At 42.9% G+C, this 13417-nt stretch overlaps 1 long non-coding RNA gene across 2 annotated transcripts in view; it reads right to left on the reverse strand.

Moving 5' to 3' along the window:
- Positions 1-1074: 1074 nt before the first annotated feature.
- Positions 1075-13417, reverse strand: part of LOC137352689 (uncharacterized) — a 58316-nt gene continuing 45973 nt past the window's right edge. Inside the window, exons 4-5 of one of the 2 annotated variants that reach the window (XR_010969760.1) lie at positions 8785-8894; positions 1075-1376 (exon numbers count right to left, since the gene is read on the reverse strand). This is a non-coding gene — a long non-coding RNA (uncharacterized lncRNA). The remainder of the gene's footprint in view (positions 1377-8784; positions 8895-13417) is intronic. The other variant, XR_010969759.1, reaches the window with a different exon arrangement.

Genomic DNA, 13417 nt, shown 5'->3' on the forward strand with positions numbered 1-13417 from the left:
TGGAGACCAGAGCTCCTGCTCTGAATCCTGGATTGACATCCAGTGAAGGATATTTATGTCCAATGGGTATAGATGGTATCCCCATATCCCATCCCCCTCATTGTTTGGGTTTTGAGAGTCCATAAAACCCTACTGCCCGAACTACCATAACTGCAGGTATAAAGATAGTAATGGTCATGGACAGAGGGTACATTTCACAACCTGTTAAGACTGTTAATCGGTTGATGAATTCTTCCAGTCTTTGCACTGTTCTCCAGTTTGTAAATGAGGTGAGAAAACTGTTCTATGAAGGAGTGGTGTGGAATCGAGGTGGGGAAATGGTTACCAGCAGATTGTTTCCACTTTGCTGCTGTGTGGATTTTCCAGCACGTGCGTCAATGCAGAATACGGTTAGATTTAATGGTTGTAATGGATGTGGCTGATGCCACCATCCTGGGAAGACAGTGGACCGGGCTGTCAAATACCCAAAAGATGTGTGTGAGTATGAGGACAGGACAGATGATGAAATGCTACATGACATGTCAAGGGCACTGAAAGAGGGAAGGACAGTTAGAGGTGTGAATGTCTGCAATCCATTAAGCCACCAAGTTTAATTGCAAGGTCCCCACGACCCTTAACTGAAAGGAGATACTGGAAGGCAATGGAATGGTACATGTGGCTATTGTTCTACAGTTTGCCATGTTTAAGTGGGATACTTCCAGATATTTATTTTAATCGCTTGGTAGTCCTTGTTCAGGTTTCCTTCCTCTTGTTCCAAAAATCAGTTTCCCTGATGAAGTACACAAGTGCGATGCTTTGATATATTCATTTGTTGGCAGGGTGCAAATTCTATACAACAATGGCGCCATGGCATTTAACGTGCATTTATTGACACATCTTCCCAAATGTGTGTCCATGTGGGGCCCCTCACACTATAATTACATGGCTCCTTGTAACAAAGTGTTCTTGTGCAAATCTCAAACAAAGCCATTGAAATTTTTACTTCATTTATTTAACGTTATTTTTGTGAAATCAATAAAAGAATGTGACAATGAACATGCGCCTCAAACAGACTTTCATTTTCACAAGGCGGAGGTTGGGGGTCTCCAGACCTCAGTAATAATGTACTTGGAATCATGGAGTTCATTCAGTGAAGTATGGGCATGATAGTTCAAATCTAGCAAAATCTCCAGCCAGAAAAAAAACAGAGTATATCTTTCAGTAGCTGAACACATTTTATTGCGAAAGCTGAAATGCACAAATTCAAAATCGTTGCACTTTTGGCTTCTTACTGAGATCTTGGATTTTCTCAATTTTGTAGTTGCTGAATCTCGCAAGCTCTTTTGAAACAGCCTCCTCAGTCAGCCCCTTCATTTGTAGGTGATAGTGGCAACATGCTGAAAAGAGGAAAGAGAGACCAAATTAAGCAATTTGAGACTTTCTCAAAATGTAAAAAAGGGACATCCATGACGTATTTTTAAAAAAAGATCAAAAAGTCAACATGGTTACTGGTTTGCTTTACACTATACTGCAGTATGCTTCAACTGCTGTGTCCTCACTTAAATTAACAATCAGCTCAAGTGCACATTGGCAACTGGATCCACATGTAGCAAAGTTGAACTGGTTCCAGTTTAAATCAGATAGAAAAAGCTACCTACAGCTGGACAACTGACATGCCAACAGGTTTTCAGTTCTACAAGCCTGTTAACCCAGTTCCCTCTAGTTGCCTCCAGTTTAAAATCATTTGAGACCAGTTGAGACCATTTGAAATTTGAATTGGATCGAACTTTTTTTCCTTAGGGAGATATGATAAATAAAAGAGCTAAAAATTGGTGTGGACTGTTTTTCAGGCAAGGGGAGGGCGGGCGGTGGGGTTGGTGAGGGGGAGAGGGGGTGAGGTCATGATTCGTATAATTTTCATGCTGCCTTCTCATTTAAATCATTGCTGACTGGCTGCACGTGCAGCAGGGGGCCAAAGGGTGTCCGAAGCTAGCACATGTTCCAGCTAGCCACCAGCTCTTAAAGGTAGTCCGTCCCTCTTAAAAGAATGCTGCCATGGATAACTGAAGGCTGTAAATAACTCATACTGATACAGTCTATGTGAGGGAACATGGAACACCAGGCCAGACAGAGGACTCCCAAATTCTCAGAACTCACGCTGGAGGTACCAGTGTCAGAGCTGGACTCAGGTAGAGAGGCAATGCCAGGAGAATCTCATAACAGATCCTCCTAAGGGACTGGGAGCAAGTGTCAAGGGAAATAAATGCTCAGAGTTTGACCCGAGGACATGGCAGCAATGTGGTGTGGGGTTGCTCTCTCCTGTCCTCCTGCTTGTGCTGTGGTTGTCCAAGCGGCAGTCCTTGGGTATCCAAAAGCATAAAAGCAGAAGGGGACAGTTGGGTTAAGGGATTGGGGTGGGGAGGAAAGCAAGAGTTCTACACATGTAGTCAAGGTCAGTCACAGAATCCCAGAATTACAAAATTGTTACAGCACGGAAGGAGGCCATTCAGCCTGTCCTGTCTGCGCTGGCTCTCCAAATGAGCAATTTACCTAGTGCCACCCCCACCTTCTCCCCTTGGCCCTGCACATTGTTCCTTGTCAGATAGCAATCCAATTCCCTCTTGAATACCTCGATTGAACCTCCCTCCACAACACTCTCAGGTAGTGCATTCCAGATCCTAACCACTCACTGCATGGAAAAGTTTTTCCTCATATGTCGCTATTGCTTCTTTTGCCAATTACCTTGAATCTGTGCCCTCTTGTTCTCGATCATTCCACCAATGGGAACAGATTTTCCCTATTTACCTTGTCTAGACCCCCTCATGATTTTGAACATCTCTATCAAATCTCCCGTCAACCTTCTCTTCTCTAAGGAAAACAGTCCCAGCTTCTCCAATCTATCCACTAACTGAAGTTCCTCATCCCTGGAACTATTCTTGTGAATCTTTTCTGCACTGTCTCTTATGCCTTTATATCTATCCTTAAGTTTGACACCCAGAACTAGACGCAATACTGCAGTTGAGGATGAACCAGTGTTCTATACAAGTTTAACAGAACTTCCTTACTTTTGTACACTAGGCCCTTATTAATGAAGCCTAGGATGTTGTATACTCTGTTAATCCCTCTTTCAACCTGCCCTGCCACCTTCAATGATTTACGCACATATACACCCCAGTTCCTCTTCTCCTGCACAATCTTTAGAATTGTACCCTTTATTTTATGTTGTTCCTCTGCATTCTTCAAACCAAAATGAATCACTTCACACTTCTCTGCATTAGATTTCATCTGCCACTTGTCCACCCATTCCACCAATCTGTCTATGTCCTTTTGAAGTTCTACACCATCTTCCTCCACAGTGTTTCCAAGTTTCGTTTCATCCGCAAATTTTGAGATTGTACTTTGTACACCAAGGTCTAGGTCATTAATATGCATTAGGAATAGCAAGGGTCCTAACCCCGTCCCTTGGGGGACTCCACTACAAATGTTCCTCCAGTCCGAAAAACATCCATTAATCACGACACTCTGTTTCCTGTCATTCAGCCAATTTTGTATTCATGTTGCTCCTGTCCCTTTTATTCCATGAGCTATAACTTTTCTCACAAGTCTGTTGTGCGGCACTTTATTAAATGCTTTTTGGAAGTCCATGTACACCACATCAACAGCATTACCCTGATCAATCTTCTCTGTTACCCCATCAAAAAACTCCACCAAGTTAGTTAAACATGATTTGCGCATCACAAATCCATGCTGGCTTTCCCTAATTAACCCACATTCTCCCAAGTGACAATTAATTGTGTCCTGAATTATCGTTTCTAGAAGTTTCCCCACCACCAAAGATAAAATGACTGGCCTGTAGCTGCTGGGCTCATCTTTACATCCTTTTTTGAACAAGGGTGTAACTTTTTCAATTCTCCAGTCCTCTGGCACCACCTCTGAACCTAAGGAAGACTGGAAAATTATGGTCACTGCTTCTGCAATTTCCAATCTCACTTCCCTCGGTATCCTTGGATGCATCTCATCTGGTCCTGATGCCTTATCAACTTTAAGTACAGCTAGCCCATGCAATACCTCCTCCTTATCAATTTTAAAACCTTCAAGTGTATGAATTACTTTCTCTTTCACCATGACCTGTGCAGCATCTTCTTCCTTGGTAAAGACAGATGCAAAGTATTTATTTAATACTTCAGCCATGCCCCTGCCTCCATGCATAAATCCCCTTTTTGGTCCTTAATTGGGCTTACTCTTCCTCTTACCACCCTTTTACTATTTATATGCCTGTAAAAGACTTTTGGACTCCCTTTTATGTCTCCTCATATCTCCTCTCATACTCACCAGACCACCAGCCTCTCACGCTGCTCGATGCATCACACCCCCATTACTCACCCAATAGCACTCAGGAGTCACCCCTAACATTCACATGTTTCATCTCATCTATACACACCTTCCACTGATGCCAGCCTCATACCCACCACTACCTGCCTCTACATAACTCCAGTTATTCAGCTACAGCAGGCGCATCATCCAACACAATTACTGACATTCTGCCCTCTCTCTTGCAGATCAATGTTGCTTATAACAGGAGTGAGAACCATAGGAGTGGTGGTGTAGGAGGACACCATGACTCCAGTCACTCAGCCTGTTAGAGGACATAGTACTCTGAATAATGGGGCTCGCTGCAACAGAGCCCATGGCATCCAGTATCACTGAGACCATCGAGAATGACAGTAAGCTACTGCTAAATGACCCTTCTCAACACCCTTCTCACCCTGATCCTGAGATCTGGCATGAAGTGAAAGCTACAGATGGTATGACCATGGACCTCCTGCTTTCCTCCTCATCCTCCTTCCTTAATTTAACCCTCTGTTACTTGTATGTTAATTGTGTTTAAAGTGTGCATGTGATGGGCATTAAATGGGGTTTCACTTGAACTATGAGGAGACACTTATTGAAACTGAGTTAGGGGGTATATGCTTGTAATGTTTCACTCTGTAAATAAATGTAAGACTGGGTAAAGATTGGCTCTAGTTTTATCCTTCATCAACTGACTTTCTGGATTAGAGTATGGTAGCCGAGAATGGTTTCCGAAAGATGAAGGTTGGAAGCTAAAAAAAAATCACAAAGGAGATTGCCATTAGTATCCATAATGAGAAATGGCAGAAAGCAAGTGCAAATTGTATGATTACCCTCTGATGTTCTCAGAGTCTGAACCATATGACCAGTGAAAAAATGAAGTAATGAGGCTCGCTGCAACAGAGCCCATGGCATCCAGTGTCACTGAGACCATCAAGAATGACAGTAAGCTACTGCTAAATGACCCTTCTCAACATGTGGGTTATGTCCCTACCAAAGAGGAAACAAGGTATGGCCTTGGCATTGTTGCTTACGATCAAAAGTAAAGTATTTTGTGAGCTGGATGCCCATCAGTTGGTTAATGATGAAGGTTTGGATCTTCTATTAGAGTTCTTGGATGAAATTTACAATAACTATGATCTATTAGATGCCTACAAGGCATGGTCAGAGTTTGATAGATTTTGGAAAACAAATGGTTATTCAATAGACTTTACCATGGGCTTTAACAGACTGTATAAAAGATTGAGGAAATTCAATTTAGAGATCACTGGTTCAGCACTATCATTTAAATTGCTGAATTGTGCTGAGATCCTGTATATGGACAGGCTTCTGGTTCTAACTGGTGTTTGGTTCTCAGAGAGAGATACCCGCTTGGATCAAATGTCTGCTGCCTTGAAATAAATCCTGGGAAAACAGTCACTTTTTGTAGCCTTTGTGGAACAAATGGGACATTTCACAGTGTCACAAAGAATAGAGGACTCAATGATTGCCAGATTTTGAAATGGTCCAGATACTGGACTCAGGCATCAATACAAGGGAAGGGTTACAGACAAGCGGAATGAGGAGGAAAGTACCTTTAGCAGATCTAGATATTATAGCAGAACACAGAACTGGAACTGTAATATTAGGCAAATGAATCCCAGGAATGCCCAAGGAACAGTTAATAGTTGCTTCAGGTGTGATTCAAAGTATCATTATGCAGTAGAAGGGTGTTTTTCTGAATGGAGGGATGTGACTAATGGTGTTCCGCAGGGATCAGTGCTGGGACCTTTGCTGTTTGTAGTATATATAAATGATTTGGAGGAAAATGTAGCTGGTCTGATTAGTAAGTTTGCGGACGACACAAAGGTTGGTGGAGTTGCGGACAGTGATGAGGATTGTCAAAGGATACAGCAGGGTATAGATCGGTTGGAGACTTGGGCGGAGAAATGGCAGATGGAGTTTAATCCGGACAAATGTGAGGTAATGCATTTTGGAAGATCTAATGCAGGTGGGAATTATACAGTAAATAGCAGAACCCTGAAGAGTATTGACAGGCAGAGAGATCTGGGCGTACAGGTCCACAGGTAACTGAAAGTGGCAACGCAGGTGGATAAGGTAGTCAAGAAGGCATACGGCATGCTTGTCTTCATCGGTCGGGGCATAGAGTATAAAGATTGGCAAGTCATGCTGCAGCTGTACAGAACTTTAGTTAGGCCACACTTAGAACATTGCGTGCAATTCTGGTCGCCACACTACCAGAAGGACGTGGAGGCTTTGGAAAGGGTACAGAAGAGGTTTACCAGGATGTTGCCTGGTCTGGAGGGCATTAGCTATGAGGAGAGGTTGGATAAACTCGGATTGTTTTCACTGGAACGACGGAGGTGGAGGGGCGACATGATAGAGGTTTACAAAGTTATAAGCAGCATGGACAGAGTGGATAGTCAGAAGCCTTTTTCCAGGGTGTAAGAGTCAGTTACTAGGGGACATAGGTTTAAGGTGAGAGGGGCAAAGTTTAGAGGGGATGTGCGAGGCAAGTTCTTTACACAGAGGGTGGTGAGTGCCTGGAACTTGTTGCCGGGGGAGGTGGTGGAAGCAGGTACCATAGAGACGTTTAAGAGGCATCTTGACAAATACATGAATAGGATGGGAATAGAGGGATACGGTCCCCGGAAGTGCAGAAGGTTTTAGTTTAGGCAGGCATCAAGATCGGCGCAGACTTGGAGGGCCGAATGGCCTATTCCTGTGCTGTATTGTTCTTTGTTCTTTGTTCTTTGAACTGCCCAAAGTGGAGAGGCAGGGTCTGCGAAATGACACATGACACAGAGAATTCTGAGGAAGATAATGATGAATCAAATAAATTGTACTGGTCACAAGGAGTTTTAGTAATGTGATGAGTGTGCTAGTCATGGACCTGCTCGACTGTGCTATGTTAGATAGTACTTGCACTTCAACAGTATGTGGAACAGATTGGTTAAAATGTTATCTAGATTCACTAAGTAGTGAGGATCGATGTAAGGTTAAGGAGTATAAAAGTACAACTTGCTTTAGGTTGGTGATGTCTATACATTAAGGTCACTAAAGAGAGTTGTAATTCCACATTAAATAGCTGGAGTAAGCCACTTTATCAGTACTGATGCAGTCTCTAGTGAGATACTTATCCAGTTGAGTGAACCTTCCATGCAAAAGGCACCAATGAAACGTGACATGGAGCATGATAAGGCAATTATTTTTGGAAAGTTAGTGGATCTGCAGTTTACCCAATCAAGACATTATTGTATCCCTTTAACAAAACCTGATGCTTCTTGTCAGAGAAGTATTTATTTTATTTAGAGATACAGCACTGAAACAGGCCCTTCAGCCCATCGAGTCTGTGCCGATCAACAACCACCCATTTATACTAACCCTACAGCAATCCCATATTCCCCACCACCTACCTACACTAGGGGCAATTTACAATGGCCAATTTACCTACCAACCCGCAAGTCTTTGGCTGTGGGAGGAAACCAGACTCCCAGCGAAAACCCACGCAGTCACAGGGAGAACTTGCAAACTCCGCACAGGCAGTACCCAGAATTGAACACGGGTCCCTGGAGCTGTGAAGCTGCACTGCTAACCACTGCGCCACCCCAACCACTGCACTGCCCCCCCTGATTTATTAATTGAATTTCAACCTTCTGCCGTGGTGGGATTTGAACCAATGTCCCCAGAGCAATATCCTAGGTCACTAATCCAGCGATAATACCATTACACCACCACCTCCCTTAACAAAACAAACAGCTCCAAAGAGACCTTGGGTTCTCCACCAGGAAGCATTGTGACTGGTTTGATGAGAACGACCAAAACGTAGTACAGGAGCTAGTTGAATGTAAGCACAAGGCCTTCGAAGACTGGAAACTTCCAACCAGCTCCCACAGCAGAACACCTCCCCTGTCAATCAAGATCAATGGTAAGATCCTGAAAAAGTAGGACTATTTTCCATATCTTGGGAGCCTCCTCTTGGCGAAGGCAGACATAAGCAATGAGGTTCATCATCACCTCCAATATGTCAGATCAGCCTTTGGCTCACTGAGAAAGAGAGTAGCTGAGGATCAGGATCTCAAATCCAAGACTAAAATCATAGTTTACTGGGCAGGAGTGATCCCTGCACTCCTTTATCCTTCGGAGACTTGGACAACCTGCAGCAGGCACCTCAAAGTACTGGAGAAGTACCTCCAAAGGTGCCTCCGCAAGATCATCCAAATCCAGTGGCAAGAAAGGTGGTCCAACAGCTGCATCCTCTCCCAAACCTCAGAGCATCCCTGAAGAGATCAAACATCCCTGTCAACTCATGGGAGTCCCGGGCTCGTGACTATCTAAGATGGAGAAAGCTTATTCGGGAAGGCATCGTACACCTTGAGGGACTTTGTTGGGAACATGTGGAGGTGAAGTCAAGGCATCGGAGGAAGTGTACAAACCTCCAAACTACTCATCTACCTTCAAGCACCACCTGTGTGGCAGAGTCTGCGGCTCAAACATTGGACGTATCAGCCATTTCAGAACCCATCAAACCAGGAAGCAAGTCATCCTCGATCCCGAGGGACTGCCTAAGTAGAGAAAGGCATCAAGTGATAAGAGACGGAAAGAAAAAATTAAAATTGCCTTAAAGTTACATAGACAAGTTTCCCTGCCTACATGTCAAAGATTAAAAATCCTGATAAAGGATGCAGGTGTGGTTAATGAAGAATATAGGAGGCTAATAGAAAAGATTAGTGAGAAGTGTAAGATGTGTAAAAAGTATCAGAGAATGCCTTCATGTCCTATTGTAACTCTTCCATTGGCATGTGACTTCAATGAAGTAGTTGCCATGTATCTAAAGGTATGGGACAAAGATAGAAATATATCATTCTACATTTTTATAGACCTAGCAACTAGTCTTTAGTCTTCAATTTAGTCTTTCTACAATAATATCGAATCATAGAAAGATTAAGGCACAGAAAAAGGCCACTTGGCCGATCGTGTCTGTGCGAGCCGAAGAACGATCCATACATTCTAATCCCACCTTCCAGCATTTGGTCAATAGCCCTGCAGATTACGGCACTTGAGGTGCATATCCAGACTCCATCTAGTAAGGACAAAAGTGTGATTATTGACAAAATCATAAATAAATGGAAAGGGACTGGATTGGGGCACCAACTAAGTTTGCGACTGATAATGGAGGGAAATTTGCCAATGACGGGTTCAGAGACATGTATGAAATCATGAACATTATGTTCATGAATACTGCAGCTGAAAGTCCTTTCAGCTATAATCTCTGTGAAAGGAGTAATGCAGTGATCTATAAAATGCTGCATAAGACCTTAACTGATCAACCAGACTGCAAGTTGACATCAAGCCTGGCGTGGGCGGTTCATGCAAATAATTCCCTTCAGATGGTTGGAAGGTATCATGCATATCAATTGGTTTATGGGCGAAATCCCAAATTGCCTCCTGTGCTGTGTGATAGTCTTCCTGTTCGAGAAGGTATTACAATTAGTTCCATTTTTCTCAGTACATTTGAATGCTTTACATGCAGGGAGATGGACTTTCATCAAGTTGAAGGTTTTGGAAAATATTTGGAGAGCTCTGAGGCATTGTGTAAGACTATCTGAGACAAAATTAAATTCATGAGATTTAGTATATTATAAAGGGAATGGATCAGAGGGAATGGAAAGGCCAGCCTAAGATTATAGGTTGTGATGGTAAGACATCAAATATGGCAAACTGTTAAGGTTCATTACTGATAATTAATAGAGTACAAGAAGACAAGAACACAAGAAATAGGAGTAGGAGTAGACCATATGGTTGCCGAGCCTGCTCCGTCATTCAATATGATCATGGCTGATCTTAGGCTTCAACTCCACTTTCCCGTCTGCTCGCCATGTCCTTTTATTCCCTGAGAGACCAAAATTCTGTCTATCCCAGCCTTAAATGTATTCAATGATGAAGCATCCACAACCATCTGGGGTAGAGAATTCCAAAGATTCACAACTCTTTGAGTGAAGTAATTTCTCCTCAGCTCAGTCCTAAATGACACGCCCCTTATCCTGAAACTGTGCCCCCATGTTTTAGATTTGCTGCCCGGTGGAAACAATTTCTCAGTGTCTACCCAGCCCCTTCAGTATCTTGTATGTTTCAATAAGATCGCCTCTCATTCTTCTAAACTCATGAGAATATATGCCCAATTTACTCAGTCTCTCATCATAGGGCAACCCCCTCAACCCAGGGACCAATCTAGTGAACCTTCACTGTATCGACACCAATGCAAGTATATCCTTTCTTAAATGCGAAGATCAAAACTGCACGCAGTATTCCAGGTGTGGTCTCACCAAAACCCTGTACAATTGTAGCAAGACTCCTTTATTCCTGTACTCCAGTCCCCTTGCAATAAAGGTCAACATGCCTTGCTAATTGCTTGCTGTAACTGCATGCTAACCTTCTGAATTCCTTGTACAAGCACACCTAAGTCTCTTTGAACATCAACGCTTATAAGTTTCACACCTTTTAAAAAATATTCTTCTTTTCTATTCTTGTGACCAAAATGACTAACTTCACACTTCCCTACATTATATTCCATCTGCCATCTTGTTGCCCACTCACTTAACCTCTCTATATCTCTTTGCAGCCTCTCTGTGACCTCCCCCACAGCTTATCTTTCCACCTACCTTTGTATCATCAGAAAATTTAGATACATTACTCTCTGTGTCTTCATCTAAATCATTAATATAGATTGTAAATAGCTGAGGCCCCAGCACTGATCCTTGCGGCACTCCACTATTCACTGCCTGCCAACTTGAAAATTTTCTGTTTATGCTCACTCTTTGCTTCCTGTCTGTTAACCAATCCCCTATCCATGCTATTATATTACCCCAACTCCATGAGCCCTTATCTTGCCTATTAACCTTCTGTTCAGCACCTTATCAAATGCCTTTTGGAAATCCAGGTATACTACATCTGGTTGTTTGATAGTACAGAACTTGGGTATTGCTGAAAATAGAGACATGTTGTCGAAGCATTTCGTCTTGCACTCATCAGGTCAATCTGCAAGAATACCAATGTAAGGGACAACAACAACTTTATACGATATAAGAGAGTGCTGACTGGTTGGCAAGTGAACTCTGATTGGTAGAGGCTTGCCATGGAGAATGCACCAGTTAACTGCCAAGCTTTGTTTGAAATTTAAACCAGGGCAGCTTGACTCTGATTGGTCAAGGCATTGCCCTGAGGAAGGAACCAGCGAACGGCTGTCACTTATTTTGTTTAGCTGAAACAGGCGCAGTGTTCGTACATTTTCTTTCTGTTTGCAAAGAACAGGGCCCTGTGTATTAATATATGTAGCTTCGAGTATGAGCAAATGCACCCTACTGTGAGCCCTACTGACAATCTTAAATTGGTTGTCAGTGTAATTCTTAGCACAATGAGGATTATTTAGCAAATGTTGTCCAATCACGGAATCACATCTAATGTTGGACACTGTGTTTTGAGTTTGCAAGCACCGGCGGTTATGTACGGCCTGTACCTTCCTGTCGCGAACAGCAGAAGGGATATGTTGTTTGATACGATCCTTCAGTCTTTGGGACATATGGCCTATATACCTAGCATCACACTAGCATTGAAATTCATATATCACATTCCTCATTTGTGTGATAGGGAGGACATCTTTTTGGCTTGATGGCAGCATCCTGTTAGTGGCGAACACCACACGTATTGCTACTGCATAGTAGCAGTGTGAAACAGCTAGCTTCACTTGTTGCTCAAGTTTGTGGGATACATTACCCTTCCAGGGTAATCTGAGGTAGACTGGGCACTTCTCAGGGCCAAAAATGACGGCCTTAGGCCCGTTCATAAGTTTGTGCTATTCTTTGGCCTCCTTATCTCGAGAGACAACGGGTAAGCGCCTGGAGGTGGTCAGTAGTGTGTGGAGCAGCGCCTGGAGTGGCTATAAAGGCCAGTTCTAGAGTGACAGGCTCTTCCACAGGTGCTACACTTCTCAGGGCCAAAAATGACGGCCTTAGGCCCGTTCATAAGTTTGTGCTATATACAGCAAGAAATGATCTGATCAGGGTAGCCATTGTCACGCAGGATGTCTTTGATTCACCCTATTATAGCATCAAGCTTGCATGGTGAGCAAATGGCTCAGGACCTATTCATGAGGTTGCTGATAAGGCCAATCATATAGCACGTGGAACTGTAAGAATTCCAACATATGTATTGACCAGCAAAGGTAGGTTTGCGGTAGACAGTGTAGAGAACCCCTTAGCAGATTTCTCAACTAGTACGTCAAGGAAAGGGAGCTCATTTGACTGCTTCATTTCAAAGGTAATTTTGAAAGCAGGATGGAGCCCATTAAGACATGTCAGGAAATTATTGCATGCAGCTGCGGATTCAAATATAGCAAACATATCATCTACATATCGGAACTATGCCCAAATAGATGTTGTTGCTGTGGGATCCCTTCTAGGTCCAGCTCTCAAAAACATCTTTGTTGGGTTCCATGAGAAATGTGTCTTTGAAGGGATGACACCTAACCTCCTACCTCTTGCATATTTCCTATATGTAGATGATATGTTTGTTATATTTTAATCAGCAGCTGCATGCAATAATTTGGACAACATTTGCTAAATAATCCTCAGTGTGCTAAGAAGTACGCTGACAACCAATTTAAGATTGTCAGCAGGGCTCACAGTGTGGCACATTTGCGCGTATTGGAAGCTACATATATTAATACACAGGGTCCTGTTCTTTGCAGACAGAAAGAATATGTACAAACATTGCACCTGTTTCAGCTAAACAAAATAAATGACAGCCATTCGCTTGTTCATTCCTCAGGTCAATGCCTTAACCAATCAGATTCAAGCTGCCTGGTTTAAATTTCAAACAAAGCTTGGCAGTTAACTGATTCTCCATGGTAAGCCTCTACCAGAGTTCACTTGCCAGCCAATCAGCACTCTCTTCTCATACAGTATAAAGTTATTGTTTTCCCTTACATTGGTATTCTTGCAGATTATCCTGATGAGTGCAAGATGAAAGGCTTCGACAACATGTCTCTATTTTCAACTATACTACATCTATGGGTTCCCCTTTATCTACC

The sequence above is a fragment of the Heterodontus francisci genome, chromosome 3 (genome assembly GCF_036365525.1).
Source record: "Heterodontus francisci isolate sHetFra1 chromosome 3, sHetFra1.hap1, whole genome shotgun sequence".
NCBI lineage: Eukaryota > Metazoa > Chordata > Chondrichthyes > Heterodontiformes > Heterodontidae > Heterodontus > Heterodontus francisci.